The 21025-nt window shown below is 37.0% G+C and overlaps 1 protein-coding gene across 6 annotated transcripts in view; it reads right to left on the bottom strand.

Annotated features, from left to right (window-relative positions):
• KCNIP4 (potassium voltage-gated channel interacting protein 4) overlaps positions 1 to 21025 on the bottom strand; it is a 1202281-nt gene that overhangs the window by 303502 nt on the left and 877754 nt on the right. The gene's annotated exons all lie outside the window — the stretch shown is intronic.

The following is a 21025-nucleotide window of genomic DNA, read 5'->3' as shown; positions in this document are numbered from 1 at the left end:
TAAAGAAAAGAGGTTGACTAGATAGGAAAAATGTGGCACATATACACCATGGAATATTATGCAGCCATCAAAAATGATGAGTTTGTGTCCTTTGTAGGGACATGGATGAACCTGGAAACCACCATTCTCAGCAAACTGACACAAGAACAAAAAATCAAACACTGCATGTTCTCACTCATATGTGGGTGTTGAACAATGAGAACACATGGACACAGGGAGGGGAGCATCACACATTGGGGTCTGTCAGAGGGAAATAGGGGAGGAATAGTGAAGGGTGGGGAGTTGGGGAGAGATAGCATGGGGAGAAATGCCAGATATAGGTGATAGAGAGGAAGGTAGCAAATCACACTGCCATGGGTGTACCTATGCAACAATCTTGCATGTTCTTCACATGTGCCCCAAAACCTAAAATGCAATTAAAAAAAAAAAGAGAGAGAGAAAAGAGGTTTAATTGACTCTCAGTTCCGCATGGCTGGATGGTCTCAGGAAACTTACAATTATGGTGGAAGGGATGAATAGGCACGTTTTACATGGCAGCAGGTGAGAGAGAGTGAGTGTGTGAAGGATGAACTGTCAGACACTTATGAAACCACCAGATCTCATGAGAACTCACTCACTATCACAAGAACAGCATGGGGGATGCTGCCTCCATGATCCAATCACCTCCTACCAGGTATCTCCCTGGACACATGGAGATTATAGGGATTACAATTCAAGATGAGATTTGGTTAGGGACACAAAACCTCACCATATCATGCTCCAAAGGACTGCTAGAACAGAAATAAGTAGCTCAAAGGAAAGCCCACTTTTTCCCTTTGAAACTGAAGCTAAAATGCTTTCAGACATTCTCTCTTTGATACATTTGGTGTTCCCATAATGAGAGACAGACTATTTACTCTGACACATTTTCTACCAGCGGCCACTTCCCATGAACATCTTATGGTGAACAAGGTTACAACTGGCTGTTTTCCAGATATAATTAAAAGATAATTAAAAAGAAATATTAATCTGAGGCTTCAGAACTTGTTGGATTTCAGTTTCTCGGTTGGTATTAGAAGTGAAGTTCACTATCAAAATATTTTAAAAGTGTATTTTTTTACCATTAAATTTTCTAAGTTGTCTCAAATCTAACATTGAAGCAGTACCTTCAAAATATAACCCTCCTTCTTTACTGCAATGCTACTTTAGGCAAAGTATATATAAAAATGAGAATTTAAAGAAACTTATATGATCTTTACTTCAACTCAGCCTTGACTAAATCCCAAGTTTCAAGTAAGGACTCATGAATGAGATCCCAGGTACCCAAAACACATAAACATGATGAAAATCCTGAAGATGAAAATAACTAGAGTTGCTTTAAAATGTCTTATCCAAAATCTAAGAAGATTTTCTTTTTTAAATTTCCCAAATGATGTTTATTTACCCTCTCACTTCTATTATTTTGGTTAACTGTCTTCATGTGATAAGTGTATTTTTTGACTTACACAGAGATTTAAAAAAAGCATAAAAATTACCATATAAGACCAGACAAATCAATGCCTTACATACTTTTATTTGTGTGGATTGTCTTCTATAGCCTTAACCCCCAACATCCTTTTATCTTCTGTCCTGCAGTTTCCTAATGAGGATTTCTGAGAATGCATATGAATATCTGCAGATATTAAATACTGATGACACATATAATAGGCTTTCAGATAACATATGTGAGCGTGTGACATGTGTAGGGACACAGTTGGCTCTCAGTGAATGGTATATATTTAACACACACACACCCACACACACACAGACACACGCACACACATGAAAGGAAACTGTTTCATTGGGGCTTCTCTATAGGCCTGTCAATAATGATAACTGGCACAATTATTGTGTGCATTCTATCTGCTTTCCTTGCTCAATGCAGTAGTCTATTGGAGGTTTCTCAGGCAGTTTCAAACTTAAAGATTTAACTCCACATTTCAAAAAAGCAGCCATGTAAAAAAATTTTAAATTAAAGTAAATGTGTTTGGATTATGGCACAGGAAGACAAAAGAAGGGTCTTCTCGAATAAGTTACTGTTTATGCTTCAATATCCCCACATCTGGGAAAGACTAACAATATTTCATTTTCTTTGTTCTATTTGTTGCTGAGCACAATTTAATTGCAACCAGATAGGAACTCATACTGATGAAATGCAAAGAAGCTAAAAATGATCTTTTGGTGTTGACGAGAAGTTAAGCTTTTTGGTTTGGATTGTCACTAGAAGAAAAACAATTTTGGAGAAATCATGAGGGTATAAGCAGGCAGCATGCTGCATATGTCTGGGAGGCAAATATTATTTATCTAAATGAAACACATTGTGGGTTTGGTGGCCAACAGCTTCCATGATAAAATCAGTGTGAAGCAGAAGATGTGTATATCAGTAGAACTGTGTTTGATGTTAGCCCTGCCACTTGCTGCTGTGATCTTATCTATAAAAATAAAAACAAAATACCTTTCTTATAAAAGGATGCTGCTAATTCATTCTTATAAAAGAATTAGATTAGGTGACCCAGGTATTTGCAAGAAACCAGCACAATGCTTCCATCAGGGCACACTCAATCAACAGTATTCTGTCATCTCTGGATTAATCAGGTCTGTTTTCACATCTGTGAGATGGGAGCGGCCTTAAGGGTGTTGGGCATTTCTCTGCGATTCTCAAAGGAAGGTCATCCAGCAATCCCAGTAGTGTGTATATACCAAGGGGAATGAAATCAGTAGGCTGAAAATGCACTCCTATGTTTATTGTAGCATTACTCACAATATTCAAGATATGGAATCAACCTAAGTGTCTATCAACAGATAAATGAATAAATAAAATTTGTTCTATATACACAATGAAATATTATTTGACCATTAAAACATTAAAGTTCTGTCATTTATGACAACCTGGACAAGCCTGTGGTGCATTAGGTTAAGTGAAATAAGCCAGACACAGAAAGACAAATGTTACATGATCTCATGCATATGGAATCTAAAAAGTTGCTTTCATAGAAGTAGAGAGCAGAAGAATAATGGTGACTAGAGGAGGTAAAGGAGAGGCGAGGGGAGATGGTAGGCATTTGGTCAATGAATACGAAGCTGCAATTTGATAGAAGCAATAAGTTCTGGTGGTCTATTGCAGTGTAGGGTGATTAGAGTTAACAACAATGCATCACATATTTAAAATTAGCTAGGAGAGACATTTAGGGATGATCTCATCACAAAGAAATGATAAATGATAAATGCTGATTATTCTGACTTAATCATGTACTACTTATACATATTTTGAAACATCATGTTGTACCCCATAAGTATGTGCAATTATGTGTCAATTATGAATAAGAAAAAAGAAGATGAGAATGTGTCTCCATTATGCTATAATTTTCCTTGGGAATAAAAGTGTAATAGACATTATGGGACAAGATGGGGCAGAAGTAGATTTCTTTTAAATGGGACCAATCAGAGTTCTAAATGATATGAACGTATTTTAACAATGAAGAATTTTACTATATAGGGAAATTGATGAGTTCTTATCAAGTGCTTTAAAGGCTCTTTTATCTTTAGACCACCTGGAGGAAGATTCCATGTATTAGTATATCTTTTTCTGTATGTGCAGCTTATTTAGCAAACAGTTACTGGAATTGTTTCTAAGCACCAGGAGAAAACCAGATTGTCAAGAAAGAAAGTTTTCTTAACCTGTGACATCCAGGCAGATTCTGTTATCCTCAGATTTATGTAGTGTGGAAACAGAGTCTCATTAATGAGACTCTGTTTCCATAATGAGACTCTGTTTCCACACTACATAAATTGAAATAAAAGAATACAAGTGGATCATGACACTGATCTATGCTTTTAGGGGTATGTTTTACTTTGTATTTGTTTTTTCATTGTTTGTTTGTTTGCTTTTTTGAAACAGAGCCTAATTCTGTCACCCAGGCTGGAGTGGCACGATTTTGGCAAATAGTTACTGGAGGTGTTTTTAAGCACCAGGAACTCCAGGTGCACCTCCTGGGTTCAAGTAATTCTCTTGTCTCAGCCTTTCTAGTAGCTGGGACTAAAGGTGCACACCACCACACCCATTGGATGTCTAGGGGAATCCTCTACTACCCTTAAACACTCAGGGGTCATGGATAGATAGCTAGAGTTAGATTGGGGACCACCCACTCTTTCACCAACTAGGAAGCACTTTTAAAACATCAGGATGCTTATCACAAAATCTGAGCGCATGCCCAGGTAATTTTTTTGTATTTTCATACAAGAGATGGAATTTTGCCATGTATGCCAGGCTGGTCTCGAACTCCTGACCTCAGGTGATCTGCCTGCCTTGGCCTCCCAAAGTGCTGGGATGACATGCATGAGCCATGACACCCAGCCCTGTATTTGTTTTTTAGATACATGGCCAAAGAAGAAAAGAGAAGCAATGTTTTTGGATTCTAATATATGCCAGAAACTGCTATTTGTTTTCAGATAAATAATAATACCAGAAATAACTATTTATGTATTACATATGTCCTGGCTGTGAAGATATTAGCTCTTTATGCTTTGACATTTCTGTTTTGAGTTTCAAAGTCAGAGTGATGAGTAGAGTAGAATTTAGGATCTAGACTTTTAAATAGAGCCAGGGAATATTCTACTTGAAAAAAAGAGAAACATTTCAAGGAGAGAGTTACTAGTTAATTTGTACACTTTTATTACTGTTGCTTGTTTTAAGATGTAGTCCGCTGCCCCCTCACACTACAAAGCATGAACCTAAAGGAAGAAAACATAGGTGCAATTTTAGAACTGTCACCTCTGCCTGAGAAAAGTATCTCCATGAGTGCTTATTAATATTGACATTTTAAAAAGTTGTAACAGAAAGTGCCAACAGGTCAAAAATATATTATCATCTCACTGACAAAATAGATAGTATTTATTATCTCTATCATGTGTGGCAATTTATTTGGCACATGTGGCATCTCTTTTTCTAAGGGTTTTTTTGCTAGCACATTAAGTTATTTCATGATTTCTTTTTGGCTTATCTTTTTAACAAGACTGAGCAGAAGGTTAAAGACTGTGTCATAAGGTTCTTGTAATCTTCCACAGTGCTTACCATACAATGATTGGCAGAGATAATCTCATGGATACCATGTCTTCAATATGGCTTATAAAGAAATGATAGTTACCATTGTACTGAATGTTTCCTATGTGATAGACATTCTGATGAGTTTTGTACACATATAATGGACACTTCCTACAATAACGCAGCTAAGGAGGTACTATTATTTCTAACACACGAGGAAACAGAGTTAACAGTGAATCTCATATTACTTAAATAGAAAGCAGAAGAGCCAAGTTTTCTCTGACTCCAAATGTATGTATCTTTACATACATTTCTTTCTATCTAAGAGAATTTTATTTGAGAAAAGCCTCATATTGCTTGTCTATTTGATTTTAATCTGTTATTTTGTCAATTCAATCTAATTCCACATGCCAAAATAATTGCCAAATATTCTTCTAAATCTAACCTCATGTCTGAGAGCCTACAGCAGCTTTCAAATTCATTTGATAATAAAATCTGGCCTTCATAATCTGGCTTTCAAGATATTTCTCCAGGGAGATGATCCAGATGGCCGAATAGGAACAACTCTGGAGTTCAATTCCCAGTGAGAACACAGAGGATGAGTGATCACCACATTTCCAAAAGAATTTTTACTGCCCACAGACCAGGAGATTCCCAGGTAGAAAAGCACCACAAGTCTCCAGCACTGCTGTTTCAGCCTGCACAGCAGGTCTCCACACAAAAACTCACACAAATCTGGGTACCACTTCAACTGGCACCTGGAATGTCTGGGAGACAGAGTCACCCATTCACTTGAAGAAAAAGGGGGCTGAAACAGGGAGCCAGCAGATCTGGCTCAGTGGGTCTCACCCCTACAAAGACCAGCAATCTGCAACAATCTGGATTTAGAGTTTCACAGCAAGCACAGTTGGACCTGGGACAGTCCAGCTCTGTGAGGGGAAGGGCATCTGCCATTACAGAGACAATCCACCATTAACAAGGCAGTCCACCATTACTGAGGCAGTCCGCCATTACCAAGGCAGTTTGCCATTACAGAGAAAGTCTGCCATTACCAAGGCAGTTCTAACTATACCTATATAAACAAAACCACAAGGAAGTTCACACAGCAGCTGGGCAGAGCCCAGGGCAGCTCAGCATTGCCTCTGTCGGCAGACTGTGACTAGGCTACCTCCTCACTGGATAGGGAATCTCTGAAAAAAAGGCAGCAGCACATCAGAAACTTATAATAAGACCCACCTTCCCAGGACAGAGCACCTGGGAAAAAAGGTGGTTATGAGTTCCACTCCAGCAGACTTAAATGTACCTGCCCAGCAGCTCTGAACAGAACAATGGTGCTCACAGCTTAGCATTTTAGGTCCTATAAGAAACAGACTATCTCCTCAAGCAGCTCCCTGACCCCTGTATACCCAAAGAGACACCTCATAGAGGAGAGCTCAGGCTGACATCTGGCAGGTACCATTCTGGGACAAAAATAACAGAAGAAGAAACTGGCAGCAACCCTTACTGTTATGCAGCTGCTGCAGGTGATCCCCAGGCAAGCAGGGTCTGGAGTGCACCTACAGCAGTCCTATAGCTAAAGGGCCTGTTAGAAGGAAAACTAAAAAACAGAAAGAAATAACTTCATCATCAACAAAAGGATGTCCACTCAGATACCCCATCCAAAAGTCACCAACTACAAAGACCATAAATAGATAAATCCACAAAGATGGAAAAAACCAGCACAAAAAGGATGAAAACAACCAAAACCAGAACACCTCTCCTCCTCCAACGGATCACAACTCACCAGCAAGGGAACAAGGCAGGATGGTGAATGAGTCTGATGAATTGACAGAAACAGGCTTCACAAGGTGGGTAATAACAAACTTCTCTTAGCTAAAAGAGCATGCTCTAACCCAATGCAAAGAAACTAAGAAACTTGAAAAAGGGTTAGATGAGATGCTAACTAGAATGAACAGCTTAAAGAAGAATACAAATGACTTGATGGAGCTGAAAAACACAACACAAGAACTTCACAAACCATACACAAGTTTCAAGAGCTAAATTGACCAAGCAGAAGAAAGGATATCATAGATTGAAGATCAACTCATTGAAATAAAATGAGAAGTCAAGAATAGAGAAAAAAGAGTAAAAAGAAATGAACAAAGCCACCAAGAAATATGGGATTATGTGAAAAGACCTAATCTACATTTGATAGGTATACCTGAATGTGATGGAGAGAATAAATCCAAGCTGAAAAACACTCTTCAGGGTACTATCCAGAAGAACTTCCCCGACCTAGCAAGCCAGGCCAATATTAAAGTCCAGGAAATACAGATAATGCCACAAGGGTATTCCTCAAGGAGAGCAACCCTAAGGCACATAATTGTCAGATTCACTAGGGTTGAAATTCAGGAAAAAATACTAAGGGCAGCCACAGAGAAAGGTCAGGTTACCCACAAAGGGAAGTCCATCAGACACAAGCCAGAAGAGAGCGGGGGCAAATATTCATCATTCTTAAAGAAAAGAACATTCAACCTAGAACTTTATATCCACCAAACTAAGATTCATAAGTGAAAGAGAAATAAAACCCTTTATGAACAAGCAATCGCTCAGAGATTTCGTCACCACCAGCCTTGCTTTAAAAGAGCTCCTGAAAGAAGCACTAAACATAGAAAGGAATAACCAGTACAAGCCACTGAAAAATGTACCAAATGGTAAAAAACATCGATACAATGAGAAACTGCATCAACTAACAGGCAAAACAACCAGCCAACATCAAAATGGCAGGATCAAATTTACACATAACAATATTAACCTTAAATATAAATGGTCTAAATGCCCCCAATCAAAAGACACAGGCTGGCAAGTTGGAAAAATTCAAAACTGATCAGTGTGCTGTATCCAGGAAACCCATCTCACATACAAGGATACACAGAGGCTCAAACTAAAGGAAGATTAACAAGCATATGGAGAGCAAAAAAGCAGGAGTTGCAATCCTAGTCTCTGACAAAATAGACTTTAAACCAACAAAGACCAAGAGAGACAAAGAAGGGCATTACATAATGGTAAAAGGATCAATGCAACAAGAATAACTAATGATCCTAAGTATATATGCACCCAATACAGGAACACCCAGATACATAAAGCAAGTTCTTAATGACTTACAAAGAGACTCAGACTCCCACACAATAATAGTGGGAGACTTTAACATTCCACTGTCAATATTAGACAGATCAACCAGACAGAAAATTAACAACAATATCCAGTACTTGAACTCAGATCTGGACCAAGCAAACCTGATAGACCTTTATAGAACTCTCCACCCCAAATCCACGGAATATACATTCTTCTCTGCACCAAATCACATTTACTCTAAAAGTGACCACATAATTGGAAGTAAATCACTCCTCAGAAAATGCAAAAGAATAGAAATCATAACAAACAGTTTCTCAGATCACATAATATAACAAACAGTCTCTCAAACCACTTTGCAATCAAATTAGAACTCAAGATTAAGAAACTAACTCAGAACCACACAGCTTCATGGAAACTGAACAACTCTTGAATGTTGACTGGAAAAACAATGATATGAAGGCAGAAATAAGGATGTTCTTTGAAACCAATGAGAATGAAGACACAACATACCAGAATCTCTGGGACACATTTAAAGCAGTGTCTAAAGGAAAATTTATAGCAATAAATGCCCACATGAGAAGTGAGGAAAGATCTAAAATTGACACTCTATAATCAAAATTGAAAGAGCTAGAGAAGCAAGATCAAAAAAGCAAAAGCTAGCAGAAGACAAGAAAGAACCAAGATCAGATCAGAACTGGAGATACAGACAAAAAAAAACCCTTCAACAAAATCAATAAATGCAGGAGCTGTTTTTTTTTTTAAGATCAACAAAATAGACTGCTAGCCAGATTAATAAAAGAGAAGAGAGAGAAGAATCAAACAGATGCAATAAAAAAGATAAAGGGGATATCACCACCGATTCCACAGGAATACAAACTACCATCAAAGATTACTACGAACAACTCTATGCACATAAACCAGCAAACCTGGAAGAAATGGATAAATTCCTGGACACTTGCACCTTCCCAAGTCGAAACCAGGAAGAAATTGAAACCTTGAATAAACCAATAACAAGGGCTGAAGTTGAGGCAGCAATTAACAGCCTACCAACCAAAAAAAGTCCAGATCCAGACGGTTCACAGCTGTATTCAACCAGCCCTACAAAGAGGAGCGGGTACCACTCCTTCTGAAACTATTCGAAACATTCCAAAAAGAGGGAATCCTTCCCAAATCATTTTGTGTGACCAACATCATCCTGATACCAAAACATGCCAGAAACTCAACAAGAAAAGAAAACTTCAGGTCAATATCCATGATGAACGTAGATCCAAAACTCTTCAGTAAAATACTGGCAAACCGATTGCAGCAGCATGTCAAAAAGCTTATCCATCACGATCAAGTAGGCTTCATCCCGAGATTGCAAGACTAGTTCAACATAAACAAGTCTATAAACATAATCTACCACATAAACAGAACCAAAGACCAAAACCACATGATCATCAACAAAATTCAACAGCCCTTTATGCTAGCAACTCTCAGTAAACTAGGTATCTATGGAATGTATCTCAAGATAGTAAAAGCTAGTTATGACAAACCCACAGCCAATATCATAGTGAATGGGCAAAAACTGGAAGCATTTCCTTTGAAATCTGGCACTAGACAAGGATGCCTTCTCTCACCACTCCTATTCAATGTAGTATTCAAAGTTCTAGCCAGAGCAATCAGGCAAGAAAAAGAAATAAAGGGTATTCAATTAAAAAAGGAGGAAGTCAAATTGTCTCTATTTGCAGACGTCATGATTGCATATTTAGAAGACCCCATCATCTCAGCCCAAAATCTCCTGAAACTGATAAGCAACATCAGCAAAGTCTCAGAATACAAAATCAATGTGCCAAAGTCACAAGCATTTCTATACACAAATAACAGACAAAAAGAGACTGAAATCAAGAAGAAACTGTCATTCACAGTTGCTACAAAGAGAATAAAATGCCTAGGAATACGACTAACAAAGGATGTAAAGGACCTCTTCAAGGAGAATTACAAACCACTGCTCAAGGAAATAAGAGAGGATACAAACAGATGGAGAAACATTCCATGGTCATAGTTAGGAAGAATCAATATCATGAAAATGGTCCTACTGCCCAAAGTAATTTATAGATTCAATGCTGTCCCCATCAAGCTACCTATGACCTCTTCACAGAACTGGAAAAAACCACCATAAACTTCATACAGAACCAAAACAGAGCCCATATAGTCAAGTCAATTCTAAGCAAAAGAACAAAGCCGGAGGCATCACACTACCTGACTTCAAACTATACTACAATGCTACAGTAATCAAAACAGCATGGTACTGGTACCAAAACTGAGATAGAGACCAATGGAACAGAACAGAGGCCTCGGAGGCAATGTTACACAGCTACAATCATTTGATTTTTGACAAACCTGACAAAAACAAGCAATGAGGAAAGGATTCCCTGTTTAATAAAAGGTATTGGGTAAACTGGCTAGCCAAGTACAGAAAGCAGAAACTGGACCCCTTCCTGACACTTTACACTAAAATTAACTCCAGATGGATTAAACACTTAAACATAAGAATGAACATGATAAAAACCCTAGAAGAAAACCTAGGCAATACCTTTCAGGACATAGGTATAGTCAAGGACTTCATGACTAAAACACCAAAAGCATTGACAACAAAAGCCAAAATAGACAAATGGCATCTATATAAACTCCAGAGCTTCTGCACAGCAAAAGAAAACAATCATTAGAGTGAACCAGCAACCAAAAGAATGGGAAAAAGTTTTTGCAATCTACCCATCTGACAAAGGACTTATATCCAAAATCCATAAAGAACTAAAACAGATTTACAAGAAAAAAACAAACCCATTCAAAAGTGGGCAAAGGATATGAACAGGCATTTTTCAAAAGAAGACATATATGAGGCCAACAAACATGAAAAAATGCTCATCCCACTGGTCATTAAAGAAATGCAAATTAAAACCACATTGAGATACCATCTCACACCAGTTAGAATGGCAATCATTACAAAATCTGAAGACAACAGATGCTGGAGAGGATGTTGAGAAACAGGAACAGTTTTTCACTGTTGGTGGGAGTGTAAATTAGTTCAACCATTGTGGAAGACAGTAGTGTGGCATTTCCTCAAGGACCTAGAAACAGAAATTCTGTTTGACCCAGCAATCCCATTACTGGGTATATATCCAAAGGATTATCAATCATTCTATTATAAAGACACATGACATGTATGTTCATTGTAGCACTGTTTACAATAGCAAAGACCTGGAGCCAACCCAAATGCCCATTGATGATAGAATGAACAAGGAAAATGTGGCACATACACACCATGGAATACTGTGTAGTCATAAAAAATGATGAGTTGGTGTCCTTTGTAGGGACATAGATGAATCTGGAAACCATCATTCTCAGCAAACTGACACAAAAACAGAAATTCAAACACCACATGTTCTCACCCATAGGTGGGTGTTGAACAATGAGAACACGTGGACACAGGGAGGGGAGTATCACACACTAGGGTCTGTTGGGGGGACTAGGGGAGGGGCATTGGGGGGTAGGTAGTTGGGGAGAGATAACATGGGGAGAAATGCCAGATATAGGTGATGGAGATAGAGGCAGCAAACCACATTGCCATGTATGTACCTATGCAACAGTCCTGCGTGTTCTTCACATGTACCCCAGAACCTAAAGTTCAATAAAATAAAACAAAATAAAAGATATTTTTTCCATTAATTAATTCAAATCTCATCTTTTCTCATTCTCCTTTAAAGCTCATCCGACCATTTAAAAAAATAAGTTTCTGCTAATAACATGTAAATTCAGCAATCATAGTCATCTGAAACTCTCCACTCTATGGAGGGGGCCTAGTTGTATGGTAGGGAAAACAACTGGGTTTGAAAGCATTTAGTACATTCTTACAGCCACATTTTAAAATTCCTTGATCACGGTGTCTACAATTGTACATCTAGCTCCACAGTTATTTTGTATCCCTTTACCCTGAGTTATTTTTCTTCATAATGCTAATTAACTGTATTTGTCAGGTTAAGTAATGCTACATTATTCTACGGAAATAAACAAACCTTAAATCTCAGTTGTTATCAGAATAAATTTTTGTGTGCTTTCATTATAGCTTGATATGCATCAGATCTTCCTCCTCTATCACATTGCTGTGTGAACTGGAACATGTAAACTCTAAAGAGAGGATGACAAGAAGAGATGGAAAAGGCTCTTCACTGGCTTGGCTTGGAAGTGACACCCATTGCTTTTATTTACCAGTCAACTGAACAGAACTTGTCAGGTGGGCCTAATCTAATTGCAAATAATGCAGGGGAATTCAGATGAGCGCATGTACGTTTGGTAAGCACTATCTCTGCCACACTATCTCACAGAAGAGAGTATATATTTATTTGCCTCTCTCTCCCTTCACTAAAAGATTCATTTATATGGTTGCAGATTTTTTTTTATTTTCCATGCCAATAAGATCAAGTGGAACAGTGGCTGGTACACAGTGGGTCAAACTGTTGAGCAAAAGAATGCATGTAATTGATTAAAGATGGCCGCACATTCTTTGATGTTTCTATCATTGAGAAGAAATGAAAATGAAATTCATGATAACTTTGACCAAACAACACAGCAGAAGTGGCACTATGTTAACTGTTGGCCTAGCTTGCAAGAGAGTAGGCAGTTTTCACTTTCTTCCTAGTGGGGCCTATCCTGAAGCAAGGAAAGAAACAATAGCCACTTGGGGATGCTGCATGGAGGGGGGCAGGAAGACAGAGAGGAAGAGACAGAGACAGATCTAAACAACCCCCAGTTCTTTCAGTAGTTTTTGTTTATCTTCTCTGAGGTCACAGACATTGTACAGCAGAGATACATTGTTGCCCTCCAAATCCTTGACCCACAAAATAATACATAACAATAAATGTTTTAAGCCCCAAAGTTTTGGGGTGATCTATTAATATTATGCAGCCATAGATAACTGGACTTGTATTTATGATGACTGACCCTTGCCTGTTCAGCCCCAGTACCTACAGTCTAAATCATACACATTTATTACCTCCAAGGACCAAAGGCTCAATGTTTTAAAAAGATGCTTACTTTTTCATATCAATGTACAAGTGCTTCTATTCTGTGAAGCCTTTATCCTCTCTCTGGTCTAATTTTGAGGACGGTCTTCTTTTACATACCCTAAAGGTTCTGCATGGGTATATCCTGCCATAGCACTCAGGACACCTGATTACTTCTGTGTATTTATTCTTCCTTCCCTGTAATCTGTACAATGAGGTTCACCATGTGACACATTCCAGGACACATTCTCAGTGGCCCCTAATCATTCTATACCCTTTACCTTCCACCCCAGGAGACAATCTGAAACACAAGTGACAGAGAGTGATATTCTTAGAGGCATGGTTTTTAACCCATGCCCATGAATTAAAAGCAATTTAAAAAACCAGTCTCTCACTTTAGCTCTTCTTAATCTCACTTGTATATACATTTTCCAACTGACTCTCATGCATCTTACAGCTTATGTAACCAGCAATTCAGACGCCAGAGGTGACAGCAGCTGCTGTAACACACTCGTTGGTTTAAAAGTTTTTATTTTCCTATTAGTTGCAAAACTTTTAAGAGCAGACAGCTTGAGTCCCAGTTACCCAGTTGAGGTAACCCACATCTGCTATTATTTGTACATAAAAGTAAGTGAAGATATAATTGGCAATGTCATGCAAAACTGGAAATAAATATTTATTTTTTAAAGCCATTTGGGTCTATAATTTAATCACAAGATAATTACACTTGTATTGCAAAAGGATTGGATCATTGTGGCACTATTTTAAAGTCTCCTTTAAATCTAATGAAATATTGCAATAGGTGGTCTTAACTGCAGTTTGACTCTGATTGGCATAAAATAATTGGGGAGTAAATTTTCCCCCTGTTCTAAATCAACAGCTCTTTGGCTACAAGACAAAAGAATGTGAACATTTTCTCAGTATCACTAAAAATAGCTTAAATATCTAAGTAAATTTAGAAATGATAAATCAGTCTCCATAATTAAAGACTGCAATTTAAAAAATCATATTAAGCAAGACACATAGTTTCAGGAATGTTCTCAAAATAAAAATCTGTCTTACAAAGCAAAGGCAACACACATAGTTGAATAATTCTATACTACTTTTACAAAAATATGGCATTATAGCATAAGGTAAGTATAGTGGCTCAACCAGCTAAGTAAACACTAATTAAGAATTAACATTGATCACAGCAATAAAGGATATTTTCCTCTAGTCAATCACTTAGGTTCAGAAACACCATATTTATCTTAAGACATTCTCATTAGGCAAAACTACTTGATAAATTGAGTCACTGGAGATCCGAAGCATGCATCCAATTAAGAAGAATGTTATTGAGTGGTTTTCATTTACTGGCCTCTTCTGTTCTCTGTATTTTAGTTCATGTTTAGCACCTCATTGAAAAGAGTTATATCCAAATTCATTTTATTGCCCAAGACCTCTTTCAAAAAATGCCTCTGGAGATTCCCGGTTAGAATAACTTTTCTCCTAAACTTCCATAACATGACTCAGGAATTTGGTATTTCTCCCTCTGAACTGTAATTATTTCTCTGCATTAGCTTCTCTGCCAGTCTGGAGGTTCCTGAAGGAGCTGAGCCCATGTTTTATTCATGGTTGATCCTCTGTGGAGCACAGCACTTGGGCCTCCCTTCTTTGAGCAATCAAAAACAAAAGTGTCATTTTTCTTTCACTTATTTTCACCTCTGTGTCCTCTTCTAAGAAAGACCTTTCCAGCCGTGCGCGGTGGCTCATGCCTGTAATCCCAGAACTTTAGGAGGCTGAAGTGGGTGGATCACAAGGTCAAGGGATCAAGACTATCCTGGCCTACACAGTGAAACCCTGTCTCTATTAAAAATACAAAAATATTAACCAGGTGTGGTGGCACATGCCTGTGGTCCCAGCTACTCAGGAGGCTGAGGTGGAGGAGTGACTTGAACCCAGGAGGCGGAGATGGCAGTGAGCTGAGATTTCGCCACTGCACTCCAGCCTGGCGACAGAGCAAGACTCCTCTCAAAAGGAAGGAAGGAAGGAAGGAAGGAAGGAAGGAAGGAAGGAAGGAAGGAAGGAGGGAGGGAGGGAGGGAGGGAGGGAGGGAGGGAGGGAGGGAGGGAGGGAGGGAGGGAGGGGAGGGAGGGAAGGAAGGAAAGAAAGAAAAGAAATGAACGTTTCAAGTCATTCATAGTTTTGAAGAGACTACATTTAAGTTCTGATAGATAAGCAAGGTAATTGACAAATCTAGCAGTATAGAGAAAACGTTCCTTCCTGTAGTGGTGGTATCTGTTATATATTTTATTTGAATTTTGAGGTCCATTTGCTTTTATTATTGACAGGTGATTTTTTTGTTTGTTTAATTAAAAGCTGTAATTAAGTTTCCCTTAATTACATGTTTTACTTGCCACTAGGTGGTATACCTAGGCATTCATATTGTAAAAAGAAATGGAACTCATTTGTCTGAATCATAACGTGCAGAGGTATAGAGGTTATCCAAATGGCAGTGAGGAAAAAACAGCTCATTCTTTATATTTTGAAATTTTTTGGCCCTGAACACAAAAGCTTAATTACAATATTTAATTTATTAGATAAAATATTGAGCTTCTATAACATTTGAGAGTGAGCAGCATATTGTGGAAGATGCTTGGAAGAGTCACGCTGATCTAGCTCCAGGAAGCTTCTGATTAAATATCAATATTATGGGGTTTGAAAAAGGTTCACATTCACTACTTTACAACATGAAGTAAGATTTAGGCTACAAGAAAGATGCAAGTTACAAATATGAAATAAGTCTGGGCTGCAAGGATAATTGACTCTGATACAAGTTCAGGAGTACTTGATTAGCCAAGTGCAAATGGGATTTCAGCTGTTAGATATTTCATAAAATAACTACACCTCAATACATTAAAATTTAGGAATAAACAGAATATTAGTCAAATTCCATTTTTGCAATATCGTTTGTTACAACTTTCTCCTTTCTATTTTCCCTGTTCCCATCCTAGTATACCAAATTATCATCATATGCCCTCCCATCCGTGATTCTAAAATCTTAGATAAGGAAATTTTCCAAGTGTTTGGAACTGAGGTCTATGCTCATGCCCTTTTCCAAGAATTCCAAATTCCTTCAGCTTAATTTTATTATATCTTCTTTTAATATCCCTGAACTAAATGACTTTAATCTAGAATTTGTCCATACAACCAAAATGACAAAGGTGCTTTTCATGAATCCCCAAATCTCCTGATATTGTATATAAAATTGTGAATTTTCCTGGAGTTAGATTACATGACCATGGTCAAATTCTCAAAAGGAGCTCCTGCCCCACAGAATTTAAGAAGTTCTAGTACTTCCAGACCATTGGTGATATGTTATGCAAAAGGCACTTGTAATGGCAGCCTTTAAGATTTCTATGAAGGGGTCCAAAGTGGCTCCCGCCGGAGCTCATGGCACTCGCGAAGTCGAGGTCATCAGTTCAAGGCTAACCTGAGCAACCTGATTAGCTCAAACTGATTGGCAAAAAAAAAAAAAAAAAAGATTTCTAGGAAGTATGCAGAAAAGGTTCCTGAAGGTAATCATCATCAAAAGAGTAACCATGGAATCTCTTCCTTTGCAAAGCATTCATTACTGAGTAACTCCTTATCTCTTGGTGTAATTTTGGCATGAAGTGAAAAGTCTAACCTCTCAGTGTTGTATCCCCTTCTGTTCCTCCTCTGTCTCTTTTAGACTTAATAGGATCATCTATTGACTTGAATCAGGGTCACATTCAAAGCCGTGACCATTATTGACTTGGCACTGTCTGTATCCTGTGTGAGTCTCCAGAAGAGGAGCTGGTGTCTGGGCCTGGAAGAGTTTGGGTTTCTGGTAATTCAGCCATGTACATGTGCTCATGAGTGTGTGTATAATAAGAGCGAGACAGAGGGGGAGAAGTAGGGAGGGAAGAGAGATAATAGAGAGAGAGATCAATCTGAGAGAGAATGATATGTATATACTCACACACACACATATATAAATATGTATATAGCTATATATATAACTATAGTTATATACCATATATTTAACTATATATATATATAACTATATATATATATAACTATAGTTATATACCATATATTTAACTATATATATATATAAAACTATATATATATATTTAACTATATATATATAACTATATATATGTATGAATTTTACATTTTATATTTAGGTATATGATCTGTTTTTAGTTAATTTTGTGAAGAGTATAAAGTCTGTCTCTAGATGCTTTTTTATATGAATGTTCATATAAAACTGTTTTTTATATGAATGTTCATAGAGTTTTATATAAAACTATAACTATAGTTTATATATATAGCTATATATGTATATATGTATATATAAATCTGAGAGACAGATCAATCTGAGAGAAAGATATGTACACATACATACACACACAAAAACACATAAATGTGAGAGAGATCAGATCTGATTTCTAATTGTATTCACTTCAGACCTCTCAAACTGCAAAGGGTCCAGACAAATAAAAATAAGTGAAAAGATTCAGTGGGGTCAATAGAAATCAAGAATAGGGCCGTCTTGGCAGTTTCTTCTCTATTCTCACTGATTTCATTGATTGGACAACAGACTAATGTCAAGTGAGACATATTTTTATGCAAAGCCAAGAATCTGGATTTTTGTGTGCAATTTTCCAAGGTCCATGCATTAACAACTAATTAAAAACATTTAAAAGAATGCAGAGCAAATAGAGGAAATTCTTTTCCATTTGATAAAAAATGGCTATAGAAAACATATAGCTAACATCATACTTAAGGTAAAAGAAAAAACCTACATGCTTTCAAATTAAGGTCAGAAACAAGGCAAGGAGTCCTCACACCACTTCTTTTCAACATTGTGCTAGAAGTGTTAGCTAAGAAAAATAAGACAAAATAGGAAATAAAATGTAAACACTTTGGAAATGAAGAAATAAAACTGTCTTTTTCTCATATGATGTGGTCATCTCTAAGGAATACAAGAGAATTAACAAAAACCACTCCTGGAACTAAGAAGTGATAGTAAGGTTGCAGGATACAATGTTAGTATATGAAAGTCAATCACATTTCTATATATTAGCAATGACCATAGAGAATTTAAAACTAAAAGTACAATATCATTACATTAGCATCCAATAAATAAAACACCTAGGTATAAATGTAGCAAGATATGCACAAGATCTATTTGAGGAAAACAACAAAACTCTGATGAAGAAAATAAAAGACTAAATAAATGGAGAGCTATTCCATGCTCATAGATAGGAATACTCAATATTGTAAAGATGTAAGTTTTACTCAATTTGATGTACAGATTTAATATAATCCCAATCATAATTCCAGCAAGTTATTTTGCATATATTAACACAATGATTCTAAAGTTTATATGATGAGGCAAAAGACACAGAATAGCCAACACAATATTGAAGGTGAAGAACAAACTTAGAGAACTTGCACCATTCAACTTCAAGACTTACTATAATTAAGACAACGTGAAGTTGATTAAAGAATAGACAAAGAGCCTGAGCATAGTGACTCACGTCTGTAATACTAGCACTTTGGGAGGCTGAGATGGGTGGATCACTTAAGGTCAGAAGTTCAAGACCAGCCTGGCCAACAGCATGAAACTTTCTCTCTAGTAAAAATACAAAACTTAGCCAGGCGTGGTGGTAGACACCTGTATTCCCAGCTATTTGGCAGGCTGAGGCAGGAGAATTTCTCGAACCCAGGAAGCAGAGGTTGCAGTGGGCCGAGATTGCACCATTGCACTCCAGCCTGGGTGACAAGAGTGAAACTCTGTGTCAAAAAAAAAAAAAAAAAAAAAAAAATATATATATATATATATATATATAATTTTTGAATCCTCTTTTCTGTTCCATATATATGGAACAGATTTAATATAATCCCAATCATAATTCCAGCAAGTTATTTTGCATATATTAACACAATGATTCTAAAGTTTATATGATGAGGCAAAAGACACAGAATAGCCAACACAATATTGAAGGTGAAGAACAAACTTAGAGAACTTGCACCATTCAACTTCAAGACTTACTATAATTAAGACAACGTGAAGTTGATTGAAGAATAGACAAAGAGGCTGAGTTCCATATATATGGAACAGAAAAGAGGATTCAAAAATAATCCCACAAAAATTAGTCAACTGGTCTTTTACAAAGGAGCAAAGGTAATGCAATGGAGTATAAAGATAGTCCGTTCAACAGCTGCTGCTAGAGGTGCCAGATTCAACGAACCTGAACATATATATATAAAGAATCTAGAGACAGACCTTATACTCTTCACAAAATTAACTAAAAGCAGAACATATACCTAAATATAAAATGCAAAACCATCAAATTCCTAGGAGATAACATAGAAGAAAACCTAGAAGACTTTGAGTATGTAAATGACCTTTAGACAAAATACCAAAGGCATGATCCATGTCAGAAATCATTCATATGCTGGACTTCATTAAAATTAAAACTGTCTTGCTCTGCTAAAGGAAATGTTAAGAAAACGAGAAGACATCATATGCTGGAAGAAAATATCTGTAAAAGATACATCTGACAAAGAATTATTATCCAAAATATACAAAAACACTCTTAAAACTCAGAAACTAAAAAAAAACAACCAAATTAAAAAACATGTTAAAGACCATAAGAAGCACCTCCCAAAAGAAGACATACAGATAGCAAATAGCATATAAAAAGATGCTTCCCATCATTTGTAATCATGGGAGTGTAAATTAAAACAACAAGAGATACCATTAGGAATGTATTTGAATGACCAAAACCCAAAAACTCAAAACACTAAATTCTGGTGAGGATGTAGAACAACAGAAAACTCCTATTCATTGCTGTTGGAAATGCAAAATGGTACAGCCAGTTTGTAAAACATTTTGGCAGTTTCTATAAAAACTAAACATGCTCTTACCATATGATCCAGCAATTGTACTCCTTAGTATTTATCCAAAGAAGTTAAAAATTATGTCTACATAAAAACCTGCATGTAGATATTTATAGTAGCTTTATTTATAATTGCTAAAAATGGAAGCAACCAAGATATACCGGGAAACCAAATAACTGAAAGTGCAAAGGTGATATAAACAGAAAATGAACTATTCAACACTAAATATAAATGAGCTGCCAAGCCACAACCAACATGGAGGAATCTTGAATTCCTGTGTTTAATATTTTACTAAGTGAAAGAAGACAATCTGAAAGGGTTGCATACTACATGCTTCCAACTCTAAGACATTCTAGAAAAGGAAAAGCTATTGAGACAGTAAAATGATAAGTGGCTACCAGGGGTTGGCAGAAAAGAATAAATAGGTGAAGCACAGAGGATTATTAGGGAAGGAAAAATACTCTGTAATCATACAGTTGATACAGTATCAACTGTAATGGTAGGCACATCATTATATATACATTTGCTCAAACCCCTAGTACATACAATATCTAGAATGAACCCTCATATGAACTATGAACTTTGGGGAATTATGATGTGTCAGTGTAGGTTCATCAAATGTAACAACTGTGCCACTCTGGTGAGGGGTGTAAATAAGATGAGAGGCTGTGCATGCATTGCAGTAGGGAACATAAGTGATATCTCTGTGTCTTCCTCTTATTTGGCTTTAAATCTAAAAATGCTCTAAAAAGAAGTCTTTCTTAAAGCACTGAACAAACGAAACATGTATTTGTTGATATGGAATCTAGGGGGCCTGAAGTTTGCATACTTTCACCTATTGCTTAATTGCCCCACTTCTTTTCCTTCACCATCTTTGTAGTAAATTTGTACTATT

The sequence above is a fragment of the Callithrix jacchus genome, chromosome 3 (genome assembly GCF_049354715.1).
Source record: "Callithrix jacchus isolate 240 chromosome 3, calJac240_pri, whole genome shotgun sequence".
Taxonomy (NCBI): Eukaryota; Metazoa; Chordata; class Mammalia; order Primates; family Cebidae; genus Callithrix; species Callithrix jacchus.
This window is presented reverse-complemented; position numbering and strand designations above follow the sequence as displayed.